General features: G+C 46.5%; 1 protein-coding gene across 1 annotated transcript in view; it reads left to right on the top strand.

The window, feature by feature from the left end:
• BCAS3 (BCAS3 microtubule associated cell migration factor) overlaps positions 1-25,044 on the top strand; it is a 467,769-nt gene that overhangs the window by 209,244 nt on the left and 233,481 nt on the right. The window lies entirely within an intron of this gene.

Below are 25,044 nucleotides of genomic sequence, written 5' to 3'. Positions count from 1 at the left end.
AGTGGGCTGAGAGCAAGGCCAAATTGGTGGTTGAGGTTGCCAAGGCCACCCTATCATTTTGAACATTTCTATAATTGCACGGATGTGTTTTTAGCTTTTGCATCTTACAGAGGTACCTCTTATTTCGGCAGTGAGAAAAACAATGTCTCGAAAAAAATTCCTTTGTTCCGAAAACTTGCTTGCGTAAATTGCCCTTTCTTGTTTGAGGATTTTTTTAATTTTATTTTTTATTATTTTTTTACTTTTCTTTTTTTTTAGGGCGTGCGTTCAGTCTGCAACCCTTAGTTGTCAGCCCTGGATTTTTCACATTCTACAGTCTGTAATTCGTAGCCCTTCAAAGACTGGTGTTATTTTAATTTCCATTTCTACTCAAAAAGTGGGATTAGTAACCACTATACAAAAAAGCCTGGGTAAGGCCGTACTTGGAATACGGCATCCAGTTTTGCTCACCGCAATATAAAAAAAAGATGTTGAGACTCTACAAAGAGTGCAGAGAAGAGCAGCAAAGATGATCAGGGGTCCGGAGGCTAAAACATACAAGGAACAGCTGCTGGAATTGGGTATGTCTGGTTTAATGAAGAGAAGGACCAGGGGGTGACATGATAGCAGTCTTCCAGTATCTCAGGGGATACCCCAAAGAAGAGGGAGTCAAGCTCTTCTCCAAAGCACTTAAGAGAGAACAAGAAGCAATGGATGAAGCTAATCAAGAAGAGAAGCAACCTAGAACTAAGGAGGAATTTCCTAACAGTGAGAACAACTAACCAGTGGAACAGCCTGCCTCCAGATGTTGTGGGTGCTCCAACATGGGAGGTTTTTAAAGAAAAGACTGGACATAATAATAATAATAATAATAATAATAATAATAATAATAATAATAATAATAATAATAATAAGAAGAAGAAGAAGAAGAAGAAGAAGAAGAAGAAGTTGTTGGAAGGGACCTTGGAGGTCATCTAGTCCAACCCCCTGCTAAGGCAGGAAACCCTATACCATTTCAGACAAATGGCTGTCCAGTCTCTTCTTAAAAACTTCCAGTGTTGGAACATCTACTTGTCTGAAAGGTTATAGGGTCTTCTGCTCTGACAAGGTGTTGGACTAGATGACCTCCAAGGTCCCTTCCAACTATTATTCTATCTATCGAAGTAGTTAATGCATTTACTCCTCCGTGTCCCTCTCCTTTCTTCCCTCCCCTTCCCCCCCAGTACACACACAGGTACATAAATATGCACACCCCAAACTCACCATTCCTTGTTTCTTTTCAAAGCTAGCAGGTCACAGTGAGTCACTGCTCCCCTTTACCCAACAGCAAAAAGTAGTTTTCAAAGTTACATACCATAGAATTGGGGGGTCCTCGGTGCTCTCTGAGCTGGGTGGTTTTCTTGCAGACGTTTCATGACCCAACTAGGCAACATCATCAGTGCTAGAAGGGAAGGAGGAGGAGGAGGAGGAGAAGGGTGACGACTGTGGGGTTCTTGGTGCTCTCTGAGCTGGGTGGTTTTCTTACAGACGTTTCATGACCCAACTAGGTAACATCATCAGTGGTAGAAGGGGAGGAGGAGGTGGACTGTGGGGTCCTTGGTGCTCTCTGAGCTGGGTGGTTTTCTTGCTGACGTTTCACGACCCAACTAGGCAACATCATCAGTGTTCGAAGGGAAAGAGGATTGCATTAAGCTTCTCTTTACCTAGAGCACAACTCCATCAAAATAGGTTTTAGTTGACCTATATCTTTTAAGAAAAGGCTTTGGCACCAGTTTTAGATACCTGTAGAGCAGTGTTTCTTAAGCTTGACCAGTTTAAGATGGGCTGACTTGACCTCCCAGAATTCCCTAGCCAGCATAGAGTTGACGTCCACCCATCTTAAACTAGCCAAGCTTGAGAAACGCTTGTGTGGAGCCTGATGTGGGGAAAAGGAACCAGAAGTGAGAGGGGGATGTGTTGGGAGCCGCTTCACGCCAAGCCCCTCCAGGCCAGGACGGTCAACAGTGATGCTGGGGATGGAACCCAGGACCTTCCCTGTGCAAAGCTGCCCTCTGGAAACACCTCGGAAACATTATTTTAGGGAAAGGCTAGAGAAATGCAGCTGGAGACCGGCTGAGCGGAGTGGAAATAAGACTTTGCTGTTGCTTTTGGGTCACTGAGGCCAGTGGGAAAGTCTGTGGGCCTGGATTAAGCCCCTGAATCCCTGGTTAATGGAATAGAAATAGGAATAGGAATAGGCAGGGCTTTTTTTGTCATAGAACGCTCAGAACGGAGTTCCGGCACCTTTTTTGGATGGAACCTTGTGAGGTAGGCAAGGTGGGTTGTATGACATGTGTGAGTTCCGGCACCGTTTTCTTTTACAAAAAAAGCACTGGGAATAGGAATAGAATAGAATAGAATAGAATAGAATAGAATAGAATAGAATAGAATAGAATAGAATAGTTGGAAGGGACCTTGGAGGTCATCTAGTCCAACCTCCTGCTCAGGCAGGAAACCTTATACCATTTCAGACAAATGATTGTCCAGTCTCTTCTTGAAAACTTCCAGTGTTGGAGCATTCACAGCTTCTGGAGGCAGGTTGTTCCACTGGTTAATGGTCCTAACTGTCAGGAAGTTTCTCCTTAGTTCCAGGTCGCTTCTCTCCTTGGTTAGTTTCCATCCGTTGCTTCTTGTCCTGCCTTCGGGCGCTTTGGAGAAGAGCTTGACTCCCTCTTCTTTGGGGCAGCCCCTGAGATACTGGAAGACTGCTATTGTGTCCCCACTCATCCTTCTCTTCATTAAACTAGACATACCCAATTCCAGCAACCGTTCTTTGTATGTTTTAGCCTCCTGACCCCTGATCATCTTTGTTGCTTTCTCTGCACTGGTTGATACTTTCCTGCTTTTCTTTCTTTCTTTCTTTATATTTTTGAGATGAGGGGGGTGACGCAGTCGCTGCACCCTCATAACCCATTAACAGTGTCCAGTCTCCCCAACTCTGCTTTGGTGCCGCGTCCCTCGGTCCGTCTCCTCTTCCCTCGGGTGTCTTCTTTCGTGTAATTGACATGGGAATAAAACTTTAAATAGCGGTTCCTCCTCCGTGTACTCAGGGTTGTGTTACTCAATCGGTCTGTGATTACCCAGTGTATGTTTTCACCGATGTTTAACGGAAAAGGTGATTCTAAAATAGGCAGAGCTGTTTGGGCCCAGCCTACGGTAAGGTAGAAAAAAGCTGGACGATTTAAAATAACGTTTCCCGAATTCTTGATAGCTGATGCAACATTGGTGGTTTCTACCCCCACCCCACTCCCCCACCCCCACCCCGGCCGAATTAAAAAGGAAGCACTTACACGTGAAAATATCGGAGCTAATTTCCCCCCACACACACAGTGTTTCAGAGAGACGACTAGGCTGAGATCATCAGTAAATAACATCCCTTGCCCTGGGTTGCGCATTGTGCCATCTGAAGCCAACTATTCAAGAAAGCACCAAAGAGAGAGAGGGGGGGGGGCCTCTAGCGTTAGATTTTACAGATTGTTGCTCAGAGACCCATAGAAGATTACCTGGAACAGGCTCCTGTAGTCATGTCTAGAACCAAACCAGCACAATGTCAGCCAGAGAACATCCTGGATATTTTGCAGAAGATGTATGAACTCAGAAGCCCCATTGACCTGAGTCTGGGGCAGATGCCAAGCGGGTTTTATATGCCTTCACTCACATGTTGAAGGGTGGGACTTCAACCGCACACTCACACATGCCAGCTTGACTTTGTCAACCTCCCTGGGAGCGTTCCGAAAGCCAGCGCGCTGCCCCTTTTTAAAAAAATTTATGTTTACTTGATTTATTTGTTTACATCCTTCCTTTATTATTTTTACAAACAGTTCAAGGTGGCAAACACACCCAACACATTTTCCTCCTCCTATTTTCCGCACAACTACAACCCTGTGAGGTGGGTTGGCTGAGAGAGAAGGAGTGGCCCAAGGTCACCCAGCCAGCTTTCATGCCTAAGGCAGAACTAGAACTCACCATCTCCTGTTGACTGGCCCAAAGTCACCCAACCATCTTTCATGCCTAAGGCGGGACTAGAACTCATCGTGTCCTGGTGATTTGGCCATAATCACCCAGCCAGTTTTCATGCCTAAGGTGGGACTAGAATTCTCCATCTCCTGGTGATTGGCTCAAAGTCACCCAGCTGGCTTTCATGCCTAAGGCGGAACTAGAACTCACCTTCTCCTGGTGATTGGCTCAAAGTCACCCAGCTGGCTTTCATGGCTAAGGCGGAACTAGAACTCACCTTCTCCTGGTGATTGGCTCAAAGTCACCCAGCTGGCTTTCATGGCTAAGGCAGAACTAGAACTCACCTTCTCCTGGTGATTGGCCCAAAGTCACCCAGCTGGCTTTCATGCCTAAGGCGGAACTAGAACTCGCCTTCTCCTGGTGATTGGTCCAAAGTCACCCAGCCGGCTTTCATGCCTAAGGCAGGACTAGAACTCACCATCTCCTGTTGATTGGCCCAAAGTCACCCAACCATCTTTCATGCCTAAGGCGGGACTAGAACTCATTGTGTCCTGGTGATTTGGCCATAATCACCCAGCCAGTTTTCATGCCTAAGGTGGGACTAGAATTCTCCATCTCCTGGTGATTGGCTCAAAGTCACCCAGCTGGCTTTCATGGCTAAGGCGGAACTAGAACTCACCTTCTCCTGGTGATTGGCTCAAAGTCACCCAGCTGGCTTTCATGCCTAAGGCGGAACTAGAACTCACCTTCTCCTGGTGATTGGTCCAAAGTCACCCAGCCGGCTTTCATGCCTAAGGCAGGACTAGAACTCACCATCTCCTGCTTTCTAGCCCGGCGCTTTAATGACTAGATTGACCTAGGTTTCTTTCTAGTAATCCTGATACTTCCAAACCTTTCTGTCTTTCTTCAATCAAATCGGTATGTGTGTGTAAAGAAATGGTACATCAAAAAAAACCCCTCCCCAATGATGATATCAAAGGTAGCTTTATGTTCTGTAAGGTGTCTTCTGCTGTGTAAAAAGTAAGGGGGCTGGGTGGCATTTGGATTCTGAAGTATCGATGAATTTGTGAAAGCTTTTTGGTAAACTGACTCTCCATCACCGCCTTATCCGAAGCTGACATTTCTAGAGCAGTTTACAAATCAAGACAGACTGGGTGAAATTCCAAACCGGGTCCTTTTCTCGGGTTTGTTTACGGACACAGGATGTCTCTTTTCATTTCTGGGCTAGACGGTTGTGATGTCTCTCCCCCCCCCACCCCAACATAATGAAATCAGAGAGAGAGAGAGAGAGGCCAAATTTTTTAAAAAAGAAAGGGATGGGGGGGGGATAAAAAGCAAAGAAGAAAGGTAGCCATGGGTTAGGAAAAAGGCAGTTTCCCATCTCTGGAAATAAAACCTTGATAAGAGGGGACACATCTCGGCCTTCCCACCCAGAGAGGTACATAAATGATCACCTATTTATGTAAAGTAATAAAAGCCTTTCTCTTGGGCTTTGGGACCCCTGTTGATGAGGAGCGGTTATAAAGCCGGTGCAGATGGCAGAGAGCTGGTAAAAACCTGGTCCTTCTGGGAATCCTAGGGGAAAGAAAGGACCAGTTGTGAATAGAACCAAATCAGTTTGAGGTAGTGATTAAGGTGCTGGCCTAAGAATCAGGAGACTGTGAGTTCTGGTGCCGCCTTAGGCGTAAAAGCCAGCTGGATGACTTTGGACCAATCTCTCTCCCTCTCTCTCCCTTTCCCTCCCTCTCTTTCTCTCTCCCTCTCTCTCCCTCTCCCTCTCTCTCCCTCTCCTTCTCCATCCCTCCCTCCCTCTCCCTCCTTCTCCCTCTCTCCCTCTCTCTCCCTCTCCTTCTCCCTCTCCCCCTCCTTCTCTCTCTCCCTCTCTCTCTCCCTCCCTCCCTCTCTTTCTCTCTCCCTCTCTCTCCCTCTCCCTCTCTCTCCCTCTCCTTCTCCCTCCCTCCCTCTCCCTCCTCCCCCTCTCTCCCTCTCCCTCTCTCTCCCTCTCCTCTCTCTCCCTCTCTCTCCCTCTCCATCTCTCTCTCCCTCTCTCTCTCCCTCCCTCTCTCTCTCCCTCCCTCTCTCCCTCTCCCTCCCTCCCTCTCTTTCTCTCTCCCTCTCTCTCCCTCTCTCCCTCTCCCTCTCCCTCCCTCCCTCTCTTTCTCTCTCCCCCTCTCTCCCTCTCCCTCTCTCTCCCTCTCCTTCTCCCTCTCCCTCTCCTTCTCTCTCTCCCTCTCTCTCTCCCTCCCTCTCTCCCTCTCCCTCCCTCCCTCCCTCTCTTTCTCTCTCCCTCTCTCTCTCCCTCCCTCTCTCCCTCTCCCTCCCTCCCTCCCTCTCTTTCTCTCTCTCTCTCTCTCTCTCTCCCTCTCTCCCTCTCCCTCCCTCACTTTCTCTCTCCCTCTCTCTCCCTCTCCCCCTCTCCCTCTCCATCTCTCTCCCTCTCTCTCCCTCCCTCTTTCTCTCTCCCTCTCCCTCCCTCTCCTCCCTCTCCCTCCCTCCCTCTCTCTCTCTCTCTCTCCTCTCAACCCAACCTCACAGGATTTTTGTGGGAAAAATAGGGGGAGGAAGACGTGTTGGATATATTGGCTGCCTTGAAATATTGGTAAAAATAATAAAGGTGGGATAAACATCTAAATAAACAAAACAAGCAACTGCTGTATTCTGCTTCCACAAGGTGAAATCGACATTAGAGGTGTTAACTATTTGATAACCCTTTTGGGCTCCAGTCACTGCTGTGACCTGCCTAAGGTCCACTTGCTGTTGTGTTTGATCTCGGTGACATCGACATGCAGTTTTATTTCATTGACCCGGTAGCCTCTTAAACCATACAAATAATTGTTAAAAGTAATAAACAAACGAGCAATAAATAAATAACCAATAAAGGAGAATATTAGTAGCTCAGGGTTGCAATGAGGGGTCCCTGATGCTCTCTGAGCTTGGCTGTTTTCTGGCAGACATTTCGTGACCCAAATGACCTAACATCATGTGACCTAGTTACCTACTACTGCCGATGACGTTACCTAGTTTGGGTCATGTATCGTCTGCCAGAAAACCACCAAGCTCAGAGAGCGCCAAGGACCCCACACTCCTCCTCCTCCTCCTCTCCTCAAACCCCACTCCCTCCTAGCGCTGATGATGTTACCTAGTTGGGTCATGTATCGTCTGCCAGAAAACCACCAAGCTCAGAGAGCACCAAGGACCCCACACTCCTCCTCCTCCTCCTCTCCTCAAACCCCACTCCCTCCTAGCGCTGATGATGTTACCTAGTTTGGGTCACGAAACGTCTGCCAGAAAACCACCAAGCTCAGAGAGCGCCAAGGGCCCTTCCAATTAAAAAGACAAGAAAAACAAATAAACTCCGAGGGCCGGTTCCACGGACCACCAAGTCTTTTTCAGTCATCAGGTTTCTATGTTTTTATGAACAGTACGATTAAGATCATCAGAGGGAAAAATCTTAAACCGAGCGAAAGGGTTCCCAAAATAGCCATACATGGGGAAAAAGGATGTTGGGTGGGGGGAAATCCTTTTGATCTTGAAAGGCATTCACACAATTTAATGTAGTATCTCAGGAAACATCACAGGGATTCCTAAAACGTTCCTGCCTTGTATAAAAATATTAGTTTTCTATCTGGAAATCAGAAAGGCTGGCTGGTCAGCAGAGTTCAAGCGTCATTACTGTGTTCTGACTGGAGCAAGGAAGTTACGAGGAGCCGGTCCACCAGCGCTTGAGTAAGTGTGATTTGGCCCCAATCCCATTTCAGAAGCTGAAATGAGCTCAGATGCCTTCAGGACCCTCTCACCAACAAGGGTCCATGGAGATTCTTCGTCACCCAGGTCATGGTTGTCCCAAAGGTGCTTTTTCAAGGAAGCAACTGGATCTTTCTTGGTGTTTTTTTCCTTTGAAGACGTTTCGCTTCTCATCCAAGAAGCTTCTTCAGCTCTGACTGCGTGGTGGGGAATGGAAGGATTTATACTCCTTGCAGACAGCTGGTCATTTGCCTTCTTTGAGAGGGTCGTTGAGGCCACTTGGAGGGTTACCTGTGTCCTCAGGGTCACCTGAGCGGTGCAAATGGGAGTGGAGCCTGGAGTGTGGAGTATGAACGGATTTCCAGAACACATTGCTGACTCCAGAAACCATTTGCGTTTCAGTTTGAGATGGAGACCACACAGACTCATGCCCAACATCCTGCGCCCGTCTTCAACAGGGAAGGGACCCGGGTCAGAAAACGTCCTGCAGCCAAGAAGGCTCCCCACCCATTTGCACCACTCAGGTGACCTTGAGGACACAGACAAACCTCCAGGTGGCCTCAACGACTCTCTCTAAAAGAAGGCAAATGACCAGCTCTCTGCAAGGAGTATAAATCCTCCCATTCTCCACCATCCAGTCAGAGCCGAAGAAGCTTCTTGGATGAGAAGTGAAACGTCTTCAAAGGAAAAAAAAACCAAGAAAGATCCAGTTGCCTCTTGAAAAAAGCAGCTTTGGGACTCTCACCGACAAGTGTTCAGGTTGGTGGGACTCTCCATCCTGGAACCGCCCTGAGTCCTTCGGGAGAAGGGCGGTATACCAATAAAATTAATAAATAAATAAATTAATAAATAAACTCTGCAACTAAAGTGGTTCGACAAAGACTGAAAAGAGTTTGATGATGACCAAAACCAATCTGATCTGGATCGGAGATTTACAGCCAGCAGCAGTTCTTCACAAGCAAGTCCCCTTTGAGGCTGAGAAAAATATTGATTTGGTTCTGGAAAATTTCCTTTACTTCAATGGCTACCAGATGCAGAACAGCAGCCAAGCATCGAGGAACCTGTCCAAAGGAAATACCAAATTGGTCACACCAGGGATGCTGTTTGGAATCTGAAGGGTTGCTTGATTGTTGGTGTAAGCAAGAGTCCTTCTAAACTCTAAAAATAGGGCCAGTTTGGTCTAGCGCAGGAGTAGGCAAGCTTGGCTCTTTTATGGCTCGTGGACTTCAACTCCCAGAATTCCTGAGCCAGCCATGCTGAGGAGAAATGGAGAGGTTTCCATGCTGAGCCATGCTAGCCCAGGAATTCTGGGAGGTGAAGTCCACGAGTCATGAAGGGGCCATAGTTCCCCCACGCTGGCTGAGGAATTCTGGGAGTTGAAGTCCACGAGTCATGAAGGGGCCATCGTTCCCCCATGCTGGCTCAGGAATTCTGGGAGTTGAAGTCCACGAGTCATAAAAGAGCCAAGGTTGCCTACCCCTGGCTTAGCCAGTTTAGCTGTGTAAGGCCTAGTTTCAGGGGTCTCCAAACTTGGCAACTTTAAGGTTTCCATGCTGAGCCACGCCAGCTCAGGAATTCTGGGAGTTGAAGTCCACAAGTCATAAAAGAGCCAAGGTTGCCTACCCTGGTCTAGTGGTTAAGGCACAAGGCTAGAAAGAGGAAGTCTGGGAGTTCAAGTCCTAGACCTTAGGCATGAAAGCCGGGTGGATGACTTTGGGGCCAATCACCAAGAGACTGAGTGTTCTAGTCCTGCCTTAGCCATGAAAGCCGCCAAGGTGACTTTGAGCCAATCGCCGTTTAGACTATGAGTTCTAATCCCGCCTTAGGCATGAAAGCTGGCAAGGTGACTTTGAGCCCATCATCAGGTTGATTCCCCCCTCCCCGTTCTTTGTGGCAGCCCCTCAAATACTGGAACACTGCTATCATGTCACCCCTAGTCGTTTTTTCATTATACTAACTAGACATACCGAATTCGTGCAACTATTCTTCGTATATTTTAGCCTCCAGCCCCCTAATCATCTTTGTGGCTCTTCTCTGCACTCTTTCTAGAGTCTCAACATCTTTTTTTATATCGTGGCGACGCAAACTGGATGCCGTATTCCACGTGTGGCCTTACCAAGCCATTATAAAGTGGTATTAATACTGTCCGTAACATTTTTTTTGGGTACCGCTTGGTAATAGCCTTGCTTTAAATTGTCTTATACCAGGGGGGGTGTCTTCAAACGTGGCCCTTTTATGACTTCTGGACTTCAACTCCCAGAATTCATCAGCCAGCGTGCCTGGCTGAGGAATTCTGGGAGTGGAAGTCCACAAGTCATAAAAGGGCCATGTTTGAAGTACCCTGTCCTGGATCAGGATGGATATAGGGCAGCTTTTGCATTTGACAACAAATAAATAACCCGTACTTTCGCCTAAACCCCATCTTAGCCTTCCTTCTGGTTCTTGATCTCTAACTGCGGGCAGGTCTTCAAACGGAAGAATGTCCTCTGTGAAGTTTCGACATAATGGCTGCCCAGGCTGATCTCTCTGAAAATAATTAAAAGAGCGGTCAGATTCCTGCTCCTTCACCACCAGGGCCATTATCTGATGAGAAGACACAGCTGCTTCATCGCCTCCTTTCATAATGTGCTCGGCAGATAGCGGTTACTAAAATAACCATCATCAGATACGGCTGTTCCAGGATCTGCTTGGCTCCAGCATCAAACTTTGGGTTCACCTGACTTGGACAAAGTCGGAGGCTGGCCAGAACAAACAATTAATTAGCATAATTTATCAGGTCTGTTTGCAGCTGCTTAAAAGGCAAGTCACTGGCAAGAGAGAGAAGGGCCGAGGCTGCTGTCAGCTCCCACCACTTCACCCTTTGGACTTCTGGGAAATTGCAGGAGAGGCATCCATGCTGGTTGGTGGAATCCCAAGCCTTCTACTGACTTCTGTGTGTACCTGTGTCACCTTTCCTTACCTACCTCTTCCCCCACCCCCACCCACCCAATGTTTAGCCTCTCACAGACCATAGAGCCAAAGGGCTACGAAGGGGCCTTGGAGGTCTTCTGGTCCAACTCCCTGCTCTAGGAATATGAGACCTTATCCCGAAGGTGCTTTTTTTATTTTTTATTGAAAAGTTTTATAAAAAGTTACAATATTATCCCCTTCCCAACCCCCCCTAACCCCCCTCCCCCACTTCCCAAAGCTGATTACAGGGTTACAAATATATAGTAATCATAATCTAACTAACATTAATCAACTATATAAAGAACCAAATACATAATACACTTTAACCCGCCTTTAACATAGAGTCTGACGGTGAGAACATGAGTGGTCTTGTCGATGTCATCTGGGAGGAGTTCGATCTTGTGACTCCAGAAGAGGTGGACAGGATTATGGGGAGGCTGAGCTCCACCACGTGTTTATTGGACCCGTGCCCCTCCTGGCTGGTATATTTGGCTTGGGAGGGAACACGAGGCTGGTTCCAGGCAGTGATAACTGCTTCTTTGAGCGAGGGTAGTTTTCCCGCCGCCTTGAAGGAGGCGGTGGTGAGACCCCTCCTCAAGAAGCCTGCCCTGGACCCAGCTATGTTAAACAACTATCGTCCGGTCTCCAACCTTCGCTTTCTTGCGAAGGTTGTCGAGAGTGTGGTGGCGCAGCAGCTTCCTTTGTTCCTGGAGGAAGCTGATTATCTAGACCTGTACCAATCGGGCTTCAGGCCCGGGTACAGCACAGAGACGGCATTGGTCGCGCTGGTGAATGATCTCTGGAGGGCTCGGGACAGGGGTTGCTCCTCTGTCCTAGTCCTGTTAGACCTCTCAGCGGCTTTTGATACCATCGACCATGGTATCTTACTGCGGCGTCTTCGGGGATTGGGAGTGGGAGGCACCGTCTTACGGTGGTTCTCCTCCTACCTCCTGGGACGTTCGCAGTCGGTGTTGGCAGGAGGGCAGAGGTCGGCCTTGAGGCCTCTCATTTGTGGAGTCTCTCAGGGGTGGGTCCTCTCGCCTCTCCTGTTCAACATCTATATGAAGCCGCTGGGTGAGATCATTCGTGGTTTTGGGGTTGGGTATCATCAATACGCGGATGATACCCAGCTTTTTATTTCTACCCCGAACCACCCCAGTGATGCCCTCGATGTGATGTCCCGATGCCTGGAGGCGGTTCGGGTCTGGATGGGGAGGAACAGGCTTCGGCTCAACCCTGACAAGACTGAGTGGCTGTGTGTGCCGGCGTCTCGGGAAATTCAGATTATTCCATCGTTAACTATGGGGGGTGAGATATTACCCCCCGTAGATAGGGCTCGCAACTTGGGTGTCCTCCTAGACTCACAGCTCTCTTTGGAAGATCATATAGGAGCTGTGACTAGGGGGGCCTTCGCCCAGGTTCGCCTGGTGCGCCAGTTGCGGCCCTATCTGGACCGGGATGCCTTGCGCACAGTCACTCATGCACTCGTGACCTCCCGTTTGGACTACTGCAATGCTCTCTACATGGGGCTGCCCTTGAAGACTACTCGGAGGCTCCAACTGGTGCAGAATGCAGCCACGCGAGTTGTGGTGGGGGTGTCCCGACACTCCCATGTAACACCTCTACTCCACGAGCTGCATTGGCTTCCAGTTGTCCTCCGGGTAAGATTCAAGGTGCTGGTTACGACCTATAAAGCCCTAAATGGCATGGGTCCGGGTTACTTACGGGAGCACCTGCGGCCGGCATCAACTTCCCTTCGTCCAGTGCGCTCCCACAGAGAGGGCCTCCTTAGGGTGCCGTCGGTCAAAGAGTGTCAACTGGCGGCCCCCAGGGGGAGGGCGTTCTCTGTGGGCGCGCCAGACCTGTGGAACCGTTTACCGGTGGAGCTCCGGATGGCTCCTGACCTTCGCTCCTTCCGACATGACCTAAAAACATATTTGTTTGAACAAGCCGGCCTGGTCTGATGGGTTTTAGGGGTATTTTAATGTTATTGTATTAATTGTATTGAATTGGGCTGTAATATTTAATATTTTTTTTAATTTTTGTATGTTGTATTTTATTGTATTGCCCTGTACACCGCCCTGAGTCCTTCGGGAGAAGGGCGGTATAGAAATTAAATTATTATTATTATTATTATAATTACCAACACTCAAAAATACCCAACTTCTAGGAAAAATTTAAATTATAAAAATAACAATCTAAAATTTACTCATAAGCTAAATGGAACTTTTTAGTCCCATATTTTTTCTGAATATAATCTATCCATCTTCTCCAAACCGAAATGTATCTCTCTTGTGAATGATCTTAGCCATTTCTGCTAGATTTGACACTTTAAGCATCCACTCCTCTATAGTAGGCAGACAATCCTTCTTCCAATATTGCCCTACCAATAACCTCGCAGCTGTTATCAAATTCAACATCAAATTAATTTCTTTAGTGTCACAGTCTGTAATAACACCCAGTAGAAATAATTGTGGAGTAAACTTTATCTTTCTCTTAAAAATCTTTTGAATGTTCCACCAAATTTTATTCCAAAAAGCTTTTATATTTCTACAAGTCCACCACATATGAAAATAGGTAGCATCCAAACTACCACATCTCCAACATTTGGGCTGTAAATTAGAATACAGGTGCTTTTTGACGAGGCACCTGGACTTCCTTCTTTTTCTTTGAAGACGTTTTCGCTTCTCATCCAAGAAGATTCTTCAGCCGTCGGTGTCAAAATTGAACAGCCCTCTCTCAACGGAGAGGGAGGGATACGACATCATCCATCTCTGGTCTACAACACGGTCCTTTCAGCGGTTCCAAGATGGCTCCACGCCCATTTGCACCGCTCAGGTGTCCCTGAGGAAAAAAGATAAACATCCAAGTGGCCTCAAGGACTCTCTAAAAGAAGGCAAACGACCGGCTGTCTGCAAGGAGTATAAATCCTTCCCTTCCCCACCATCCCAGTCAGAACCTGAAGAAGCTCCTCTGATGAGAAGCGAAACGCCTCCTGGAAAAGCACCTTTGGGAGAACCGTGACCTGCATGAGTGAGAATCTCCATAGAAATGAGACCTTATACCATCCTGGTCAAAGGGTTGTCCAGTCTCTTCTTGAAAGCCTCCAGTGATGGAGCTTCTTCACATCTTCAGGAGGCAAACGGTCCCATTGATTAATTGTTGTCAGTGTCAGAAAATTTCTCCTTATGTCTGGGTTGGGTCTTTCCTTTTATCCAGCTTCCAGTCTATTAAATCAGGGATTCACAACCTTGGCAACTTTTTAAGACCTGTGGACTTCAACTCCCAGAATTCCTCAGCCAGGCACACTGGCTGAAGAATACTGGGAGTTGAAGTACACAAGTCATAAAAGGGCCAAGTTTGAAGACACCCCCCCACCCCAACCCCCCGGGTATAAGACAATTTAAAACAAGTCTATTACCAAGTGGTATCGAAAAAATGCTACGGAGAGTGTTAATACCACTTTATAATGCCTTGGTAAGGCCACACAGGTGTTTTGGAGAACAGCTTGGCTCCTTCTTCTTTGGGGCAGCCCCTGAGAGATTGGAAGACTGCTATCCTGTCACCCCTAGTCCTTCTCTTCATTAAACTAGACATACCCAATTCCAGCAACCGTTCCTTGTATGTTTTAGCCTCCAGTCCCCTGATCATCTCTGCCACTCTTCAGCTTCCCGACCCCTTATCACAGCGGTCCCCAATCTTTCTGGCGCTGCGGACCAGCATTGGCAGCAGGGGTGGGAAAGGAAGGGATGGTTTTGCGTGCGGGCCCGCCACTTGTGCCAGTGGCGCTTTGCACACTCACCTGCTGCTTGCACGGTCCGGTTCCCAATGGGCCACGAACCGCTACCGGTCCCCGGACCGAGGGTGGTGGACCCCTTGCCTTATCCTCTTAGTTGCTCTTCTCTGTACTCTTTCTAGGGCTGCAGAATTATTGTTTATTTTTTATTTTTTGTAATGTGGTGACTGGGCTTGCCTAAACCTTTTGGCAGTATTTGGTACTCTGGGATACTAACTGGAACACTCACTTCATTTTACTTGTTTATTACGCTTACTCTGTGCCTCCATCAAGCACCGGTGGCTGAAGTAATTATATTATGGTGTTTGTGTTCCTTCCTGAGTGGGAGGGCCCAGTGAATTGTTACCAAATGGGTGGCGAGTTCTGATTCTCATAGGCTGCTTCAGGGCTGGCCTCGTACCTAATTGTGCCATCTATGCAGTATATGAAATCTAATTGTGCATCTCTATCTGATCGTGTCACCTTGTCAACAAAAGTGCGTATAGTCAAGGCTATGGTCTTCCCAGTTGCAATGTATGGCAGTGAAAGCTGGACCATAAGAAAGGCTGAGCGCCAAAGAATTGAGGCCTTTGAACTATGGTGCTGGAGAAGACTCCTGCGAGTTCCTTGGACTGCAAGGCGATCAAACCGGTCAGTCCTAGAGGAGATCAACCCTGACTGCTCTTTAGAAGGCCAGATCCTGAAGCTAAAACTCAAATCCTTTGGCCACCTAATGAGAAGGAAGGACTCACTGGAGAAGAGCCTAATGCTGGGAAAGATTGAGGGCAATAGAAGAAGGGGATGACAGAGAATGAGGTGGCTGGATGGAGTCACTGAAGCAGTAGGCGTGAGCTTAAATGGACTCCAGAAGATGGTAGAGGACAGGAAGGCCTGGAGGAACATTGTGCATAGGGTTGCGATGGGTCGGACACGACTTCGCAACTAACAACAACAAATCTGATCGTGTGAGGGTTGCAAGTGGAAACCCTTATCCATCGTCTTTTGGCTGTCAGGGCGTGGATGTGGAACAACTGGACCGGACTCAAAACATGACCTCACTAATGTGGCTTGAGGGTGCTAGCCCTTCTGCTTGCTGATCTGCTTTATTTAACACTTTTAATCCAGCCCCGTCCAGCTGAATTTGTTTAGGAAGTTTGGCTGATCCCAGGAATTTCAGCCCAGTGATGTGTGTTAAAAGCCTCTTTGACCTCCCTCTCAGTCTCCCCCACAAACCAGCCGTGTAAATATGTAGGGAATAAAAAGCCCCCCCCCTTGCCTTTTTACTCTCCAAACATAACCTCCGAATGAACAACAAATGCAGAGGGATCTTATAAATGAATACACTGCTTGGTCCATTATGGTCATCATATGTTAAATGCTTGTTAACTATTTAGATTACCTTGCTAAGCCCCAAACATGGGACAAATCTTTATTTCCTGTTAACTGAAGGCCATCCACAGGCAGTAGTCACAACAGTGACAGCTCATATTTGTGTAAATTTTTAGATATATAAAGGTAGAGGTTCCCCCGCACATGCGTGCTAGTCGTTTCCGACTCTAGGGGCCGGTGCTCATCTCCGTTTCAAAGCCGAAGAGCCAGCACTTGTCCGAGGATGTCTCCGTGGTCATGTGGCCGGCATGACTAGACACCAAAGGCGCACGGAACGCTGTTACCTTCCCACTGTAGCGGTCCCTATTTTTCTACTTGCATTTTTACGTGCTTTTGAACTGCTAGGTTGGCAGAAGCTGGGACGAGTAACAGGCGCTCACTCTGTTACGCGGCACTCTGATCAACAAGCTCAGCGTCCTAACCCACTGAGCCACCGCATGCCTCTCTCTCTCTCTCTCTCTCTCTCTCTCTCTCTCTGTGTGTGTGTGTGTAAATTTTTTTGGCTTGCTAACAAAGAATAAAGACCGATATGATCATTTCAAACTTATTTGTTCTCATCAGTCAGCCATACCCTTCTGAGATTCGAACCTGGGCCGACTGCGTCTTAAGCAGTTGGTTTAACCCCTTAGGCCACAGGCTCTCTCTCTCTCTCTCTCTCTCTCTGTGTTAGCTGAGAAGCAAGGAAGATATGTGTTAAATGTTTGTTAGGCATTCAGAATACACTTGCTTAGTCCCAGACACGGGACAAATCTTATTTCCTGTTTCAGCCTAGTCCAAGGCCATCTACACGCTGGCTGAGGAATTCGGGGAATTGAAGCGCACAAGTCATAAAAGGGCCAAGTTTGAAGACCCCTGCCCTGTACCATTTCAGACAAGCGGCTGTCTTAAAAACCTCCAGTGGTGAGGTACCCACAACTTCTGGAGGGAAGTCGTTCTACTGGTTAATTGTTCTCACTGCCAGGAAATCTCTCCTTAGTTCTAGGTTGCTTCACTCTTTGATGAGTTTCCACCTGTTGCTTCTTCTCCTGCCTTCGGGTGTTTTGGAGAATAGCTTCTTTGTGGCAGCCCCTCAAATAGTGGAAGACTATTTGAGCCTTGGTGGAGCAGTGGGCTAATGCCTCCTTAAGTAACACCAGCTGCCTGCAATTAGTGCAGGTTCGAGTCCCACCAGGCTCAAGGTTGACTCAGCCTTCCATCCTTCCGAGGTAGGTCAAATGAGGACCCAGATTGTTGGGGGCAATTAAGCTGACTTTGTAATAATGCCGCTTGGGGTGTGTGTGAAAGCCCTAATAAGCAGGTATATACATAGAATTGAAGGCTATTGCTAAGCACGTTGATTTGTGCTTAGATTGTAAGCCGCCTTGAGTCTTTGGAGAAGGGTGGGATATAAACGGGATTAAAATAAATAAAAATAAAAATAAGACTGCATTTGTCCAGAATGGCAAAGGGTCTCCTGCTTGAGCATTGGGTTGGACTAGAAGACCTCCACGGCCCCTTCCAACTCTGTTATTCTGCATTGGTTTTTGATATTTTCCCTTTAGGCAGGTAACAACAGGCCCAGATCACTTGTGTTAAAGAAAGAAAAATATATCTTTGCCAATGACACCCCAGCTGATGATGAGAAGGCATATGGTTTCTGAATTATCCTGTCCTTGGCTCACTTCATCCGGTTGTTGTTGAGTAGTTGAGGACTGGTTCATTTAAGACATTAAGGCTTATCTTCCAATTCCTCCCCAGAGTTCACTTACTCTGGAGATGAATAGGAAGGAGGACCACAGCTGCTGGCTTCACTCCAACCTACACATTTATAATGCATGGTTGGAAAAAGGCCTCTGTGTGCACAGTTGTTAGAGGCACATAAAAGCCCCTTTCATGCTGCATGCTGTACACATGGACTGTGTGGACCGGTGGGCGCCCCCCCTACACATGTTCGCCATGTGTTCTCTGAAGGCATCAGAGCAGGAACGGAGGACCAGAGTGAACGGTGAAGGACCTCTTAAGATGGTTCACCAGCCAACAGCCTGTCCTTTGATCTAGGGAACAGAAGAGTTGAAAAAAGAGCTGAAAAGTGTTGAAAGCAACGAATGTAGGGGATGTAAGGTGGTTGGCTCTCCAATTAAGAACTCCATTAATGGCTTGTGTGTAGCTTATTTCTTCCAGCAAGGAGGGAACTTGGAGTCAGAGAGACGTGGGGCTGTTGATCTCTATTACTCTGCAGGTCTTTGCCGCATTCTTCAGGACTTAGCTCCAGAAGAATAGATGATTGGAGCAATCCCCAAGTTCCTATCTGTCTTTTAAGACAGGGGTCTTCAAACTTGGCCCTTTTATGACTTGTGGACTTCAACACGTGCCTGGCTGAGGAATTCTGGGAGTTGAAGTCCATAAAAGGGCCATGTTTGAAGACCCCTGTTTTAAGATTTAGATCAGGGCTATCCAGCCTTGGCAACTTTTAAGATTTGTGGACTTCAACTCCCAGAATTCCTTAGCCGGCCAGCATGACTGGCCGGCCGGGGAACTCTGGGACTTGAAGTCCACGCATTTTAAAGCACTGCTGTATAAAAACCCTAATAATAAAAAAAACCCTTCCGTGTATGTTTGCATCTTGGTTGCAGTGAAAAACCTACTCATCTTGGTTGGGTTAACTTTGAAATATTTGGTTGTTTCTTTAGACTTTTGGTTGACTCCAGTCACGTCAGTCTGAGCTACTTGAAGTGGTTTTGTCGGTCCTTAAAGCGGTGGGAATGGATTTTCCTTCTTGAAAAAAAAGCTAAATCCTCTCTTGGATACATAAGAGATCATTATATAAACACAAGGTTCTTGGTTTTGATACGAAAACTATTGCAGGAAAGAATTAGCCAGTTTAGTCTTTTAGGAATCCTTACAGCCAGATCCCACGAAAGGTGATGTTTTATTACGTGATAAATTCCTTGTCATTCGTAGACTGTGTAGCACAACAGGACATTTTTAAGCTACGAAAGAAAGGAAGAAGAAAGAAAGAAAGAAAGAAAGAAAGAAAGAAAGAAAGAAAGAAAGAAAGAAGGGAAGGAAGGAAAGAGAAAAAGAAAGAGAAAGAGAAAGAGAAAGAGAAAGAGAAAGAGAAAGAAGAGAAGGAAGGAAAAATAAAGAAAGAAAGATAGAAGAAAAGGAAGGAAAAAGAAAGAAAGGAAAGGAAAAAAGAAAGAAAGAAAGAAAAAAGGAAAAAGAAAGAAAGAAAAAGGAAGGAAGGAAGGAAAGAGAAAGAAAAAGAAAAAAAGAAAGAAGAGAAGGAAGGAAAAAGAAAGAGAAAGAAAGAAAGAAAGAAAGAAAAAGAGAAAGAAAGAAAGAAAGAAAGACAAGAAACATCAAAGAGAATCTTTGTAGCTCAGGGTTGAACTGTGGGTTCCTTGGTGCTCTCTGAGCTTGGTGGCTTTCTCGCAGACGTTTCATTACCAAACTAGGTAATGTCATCAGTGGACTGACGTTGCCTAGTTTGGTAATGAAACATCTGCGAGAAAACCACCAAGCTCAGAGAGCACCAAGGACCCCACAAACATAAAACATATATAAAAATTTAAATTAGGGTTTTGAACATTTCAACCAAGGGAAAATTCTTTGCTGAGGATTACGTTGTAAGTCACGGATGAGGAAGTTGTGGCCATCAAGATGATAACCTGATATAGTTCCCAACCCTTTCTGTTGCTAAATAAAATGGGAAATAGCTTTAAGATCATCTGAGTCACAGCTTCCTTCTCCTTTCTGTAAATACTACTCTTTTATTTCGTATATACAGTAAACCTTCTAATCTGCATTGATAAAATGTCCCACAGAAACATCGTGGTAGATGCAAACTATTTGACAATAAAAACTCTACAAATAACCTCCCCCTTGATCTTAACAAGCCTGAAGCAGCGTAAACAGAGAACATGCAGCAATCCAAGTGTCATAATCGTGTTCAGTATTATTTCTTTAAGTGTATTTCTACAGATTTGGGGGTCCTTTTCTGCATGCCGGTGCTTGTCAGTTAGGGAGTGGGCAGCTGTTGGCATTCATCACCTGGGTCCACTATTACAAAAGGAAAAAAAACCACATTTGAACTGCTAATAGGATTTCTCACCCTTCTTCGAGCCAGTCTGACTAAGCCTCCGCCTTGGGCCTTCCTTGCTACAAAGCCCATGTTCCTCAGCCAGGTCCAGTAGGTTTCTCATTTAAATGCTATACATGCTTGGTGAGTTTTAAGGAGAATGTGTGTGTGTGTGTCTGTGTCTGTGTGTGTCTGTGTCTGTGTGTGTCTGTGTCTGTGTAATGTTATATCTTCTCCCAGAAGAACGAAGCTGAAGCCACCAGCCTGAGGATGACGGATGAGATTTCGTCGAAACGTTGCTCTTATACCTTCAATTCTACGTGGGGAAAAACCCGAATGACCAAAGATCTATATATATATATATATACACATACATATATGGATGTTTGGTCATTTGGGTTTTTTCCCGCGTAGAGTTGAAGGTGTAGGAGCAACGTTTCGACGGAATCCCATCCGTCATCCTCAGGCTGGTGGCTGACCAAAGATCCACATACAAACACCCGCGAAAACCTGCACATGCGTGCTAGTCGTTTCCGACTCTAGGGGCCGGTGCTCATCTCCGTTTCAAAGCCGAAGAGCCAGCGCTTGTCCGAGGACGTCTCCGTGGTCATGTGGCCGGCATGACTAGACGCCAAAGGCGCACGGAACGCTGTTACCTTCCCACCGCAGTGGTCCCTATTTTTCTACTTGCATTTTTACATGCTTTCGAACTGCTAGGTTGGCAGAAGCTGGGACGAGTAACAGGCACTCACTCTGCTACGCGGCACTCGGGATTCGACCCGCCAAACTGCCAACCTGATCGACAAGCTCAGCGTCCTAACCCACTGAGCCACCGCGTCCCTTTATGTATGTACACATACATACACACACACACACACACACACACACACACTGCTCAAAAAAAAATAAAGGGAACAGAAAATAAGATATCCTACTATTAAATACAGTACATTGTGTTGTTTAAATGTTCCCTTTTTTGAGCAGTATATGTGTGTGTGTGTGTGTGTGTGTGTATTATGTACTATATGCAATATACTACAGTATACTACAGTATACAGTATATACTGTATATTATATACTACATACTGCTGTATACTGTATTGTTGTTGTTGTTAGCCGCGAAGTCGTGTCCGACCCATCGCGACCCCCATGGACAACGTTCCTCCAGGCCTTCCTGTCCTCTACCATCTTCTGGAGTCCATTTAAGCTCACGCCTGCTGCTTCAGTGACTCCATCCAGCCACCTCATTCTCTTGCCCTCCATCTTTCCCAGCATTAGGCTCTTCTCCAGTGAGTCCTTCCTTCTCATTAGGTGGCCAAAGTATTTGAGTTTCAACTTCAGGATCTGGCCTTCTAAAGAGCAGTCAGGATTGATCTCCTCTAGGACTGACTGGTTTGATCGCCTTGCAGTCCAAGGGACTCGCAGGAGTCTTCTCCAGCACCATAGTTCAAAGGCCTCAATTTTTTGGCGCTCAGCCTTTCTTACGGTCCAGCTTTCACTGCCATACATTGCAAGTATACTGTATACTATACACTATACTACTGGTTAATTGTTCTAACTGTGAGGAAGTTTCTCCTTAGTTCTAGGTTGCTTCTCTCCTTGATTAGTTTGTGTGTGTGTACTATGTATTATATACCATATATGTTACAGTATACTACAGTATACTACATACTGTATACTGTATACTGTATACTATACCATACTATAAATGTATGTGTGTACTATATATACTATATATATACTTATGTGTGTATAGTATATATATACTATGTATATGTTTGTGTTTGTGTGGTTTTGTGTGTGTGTATATGTATATATGCGTGTCTATATACACATGCTACACACACAGACATGTATATATATATATATATTCTGAATATAAGTATATATTTGTATTCATAATTTCTTTGGTGGTGTGGCACGGCTTCAGAGCCTGTAGAACTGACGCGCTATTTTGGCTTGGCAAAGCCGTCTTGGGCTCACTTATCGTACAGAGAAGCAGCCCATTCGGCTTCTGTCAGGGATTGGGTGCCCTTTTCTCCTAAATAACCCGCTGTGGAAAAGCCATAACTGCTGGTGGCAGTGTTAACAGTGTCCCCACTGCCTCCTTGTCTACCCAGAAGACTCCTTGATATCTTAGGACCCTTAAATTAAAAATAAGTATTTTCCGACAACATTCTTTCTTTTCCGGAAAGTTGCTCTGGCAGTTGCCCGATTTTCCCCTCACGGGGGGAGAGAGAGAGAGATTCAGGATGGCCAAATGCAGAGCGAGTTGATTTTCTTTTCTTTCATGGTCCTAGCTTTTCCTTCCTAGCCCCTTTTGATCTGAGGGTCTGCATTTTGCATTGGTTTTCTCCTCAGCCCTGGTGAATGCAGCACTGCAGACTGACTCTGCCCACAGCCAGGAGTTCGATTCTGACCGGCTCAGGGTTGACTCAACCTTCTGTCCTTTCGAGGTCAGTAAAATGAGGACTCGAAATGTTGGGGGCAAGTAGACCTTACAAAGTGCTCCGATTGCGCTGTGGGGCTCTATATAAGTCGAACTGCTATTGCTATTCTAGTGGTCGCTAAATGAGTGGTTTTGTAGGTCAAGGACTACTTGAATCGAGTCAACTAATGGTCAGCACCAAATTGGTGCTAGATAAGAATCCATGGAATTGAAGAGGGGTTGAACTAAGGCCAGGGGTCCCCAACCCCTGGTTCGTGAACCGGCCCCCATCTGCAGCATGCCACGCAAACAAGTGAAGCCCCATCCGGGGGATACAGGCAGGACACGAAACCACGCCTCCTCCCATCCATGGAAAAACCTCTCTCTGCAGAACTGGTCCCTGGTGTCCAGAAGGGGGCCACTGATTTAGACCATTTGTGGGAACGCAAGGACTCCAGGCTGATTCCTCTCTTGACTCCGCCCCCAGTCTCTTCCTGTCCTTCTACATGAAGTGCTAGTTCCAATATTGTGCCTTTGGGAGCCCTGGTGGTTAGAATGCAGTATTGCAAGCTGTTTCTTCCCACAGCCAGGAGTTCGATCCTGACCGGCTCAAGGTTGACTCGGCCTTCTGTCCTTCCGAGGTCGGTAAAATGAGGACCCAGATTGTTGGGGGGGGGCATAGGCTGACTCTGTAAAGCCAATTAGAGAGGGCTGTAAAGAACTGTAAAGTGGTATATGAGTCGAACTGCTATTGCTCTAAGTCACTTTCTTCAGTGCTGTTGTAATTTCGAAATAAATGACATGACGTGTCGTGACATATCACGACTTTTTTTCCCCATCGCCGGCAATGGGGTGGGTGTGGTTTCACTATGACGCATACGGCCCGCTGGCCGGCAGTTTAACACCCCTGCCCTATAGCATTTCAGACAAATTTCCTGTCTTGCAAACCTTTAGTGATGGAGCACCCACAGGTTCTGGAGGCAAGCAGTTCCACTGCTTAATTGTTCTCGCTGTCGGGAAATTCTTCCTTAGTTCCAGGTAGGTTCTCTCTTTATTTAGTCTCCATCCGTTGCTTTTTGTCCTGCCTTCAGGTGCTTTGGAGAATAGCTTGACTCGCTCTTTTTTTTAGGGCAGCCCCTGAGATACTGGAAGACTTGCTGTCATGTCACCCCTTGTCCTTCTCTTCATTAAAGTAGACCTAGAGCCAATTCCCGCAACCGTTCCTTATATGTTTTAGCCTCCAGTCCCCTGATCATCTTTGTCGCTCTTCTCTGCACTCTTTGCAGAGTGGAGATGGAGGCACTCTCTAGTTAATCACCCAGTGCTTTCAGGATACTGATGCCTTTCATTGTATGAGTCAGACAGGCACTGGATCCAGCAGCATGTGTGGATTCACGGAGGGAGACTTAAAACTTCATCATCCCTTCGCTATTTTCCGAATGCCACATTTTCCAAATCAAGTTATGGCTTCCCAGATTTGGACCTCTTTAGAAACCTTCATTTTTTATTTTTTTTTTCGCAGTTCCCAGTTGGCTGGGAACGATCTGCACGTTTTTGTGTGCAACTTCATTCAGGAAAAAAACACACACAAAAAAAAACCCCAGTTCAAAGCCCTTCCTCCTTTTGGGAAGAGGGAATCTCCCCTCCCTTTTAATTTCTGACCACATCCAAAACTTTGGGGAGAGATCTGTTGTTTTGGCGGGTGATTGTTTACCTCTCATTTTTCATGTTTTCTTAGGATGAAAAATGAGCAAGCAAGCTAATACGTAGCTGGCCTGCTGTAAAAAACCAGTACCTGGAGCCAAATTCAATTAGAAAATTACAGCAGGCTCCTGCGGGTTTTTTTGGGGTCTCTCTCTGTGTGTGTGTGTGTGTGTGTTTGCGGCAATTTGTGTTGCTGCGACAACCCTGTGCTTTATTGATCTGGGCTCTTGATTGAGCTGGAAAGCATTTTTAAGCCCTTCTAAAAGCTATCGGGTTGCTGGAGTCGGTATTAAAATTCCCCGCAAACCTGGCCTTGCGTTAATAAAACTTTTGACCCCAAAGTTTAAACCATAACTTTTGACCCCCTTCTGCTCTTAATTAATTAAAAAAAATTTTCCTTGTTCCTCCCACCCCTGTATTTTTCAACCCAGGAATAAGGAATAAGAGTATTGATGCTGTCTTCCTGCAACTCCAGTCTGACTTTGGGAATTTCAGCAGCCATTGGCTCCATATGTTCAAGGATAACTTTCACAAGGATTTATTGTCAGGAGGGAAATTTTGGCAGCTATGCGCCTCTCTTGTTTTCATCTTGCCACTAGAATAAGGCGGGGGGGGGGAGAGAAATTCTTTTTTGAATGGGTTACTTAGAGAAACAAAACCTCTCCAGTTCTACAGAAGCTTGCTGAAAGTTGGCAGGAAACCTTTCAAGGACATTTTAGCAGGTGTGAAGAAGATAGCAGATGGTTCCCATAACAAAGAGAACTTGTTTACAGGAGCTACGTGAACATCTGGGACGGGGGGGAGGGTTGGCTGGGAAGGTCATTGTTTACGGCAGGGGTCTTCAAACTTGGCCAAAAGGTGGCCAAAAAAAAAGGTCCTGCAATTGGGCGTGGCTCATTTAACAACAACCGCCTTGCTTAGCAACAGAAATCCTGGTCCCATTTGTGGTTATAAGTCGAGGGCTCTTTGTAACCTGCACAAACCTTTTGTGAGAAACAAGCTAGCAAGGAAGTGGGTGCG

Source organism: Vipera ursinii (assembly GCF_947247035.1).
Source record: "Vipera ursinii genome assembly, chromosome: 1".
In the NCBI taxonomy this organism is placed as follows: Eukaryota; Metazoa; Chordata; class Lepidosauria; order Squamata; family Viperidae; genus Vipera; species Vipera ursinii.
This window is presented reverse-complemented; position numbering and strand designations above follow the sequence as displayed.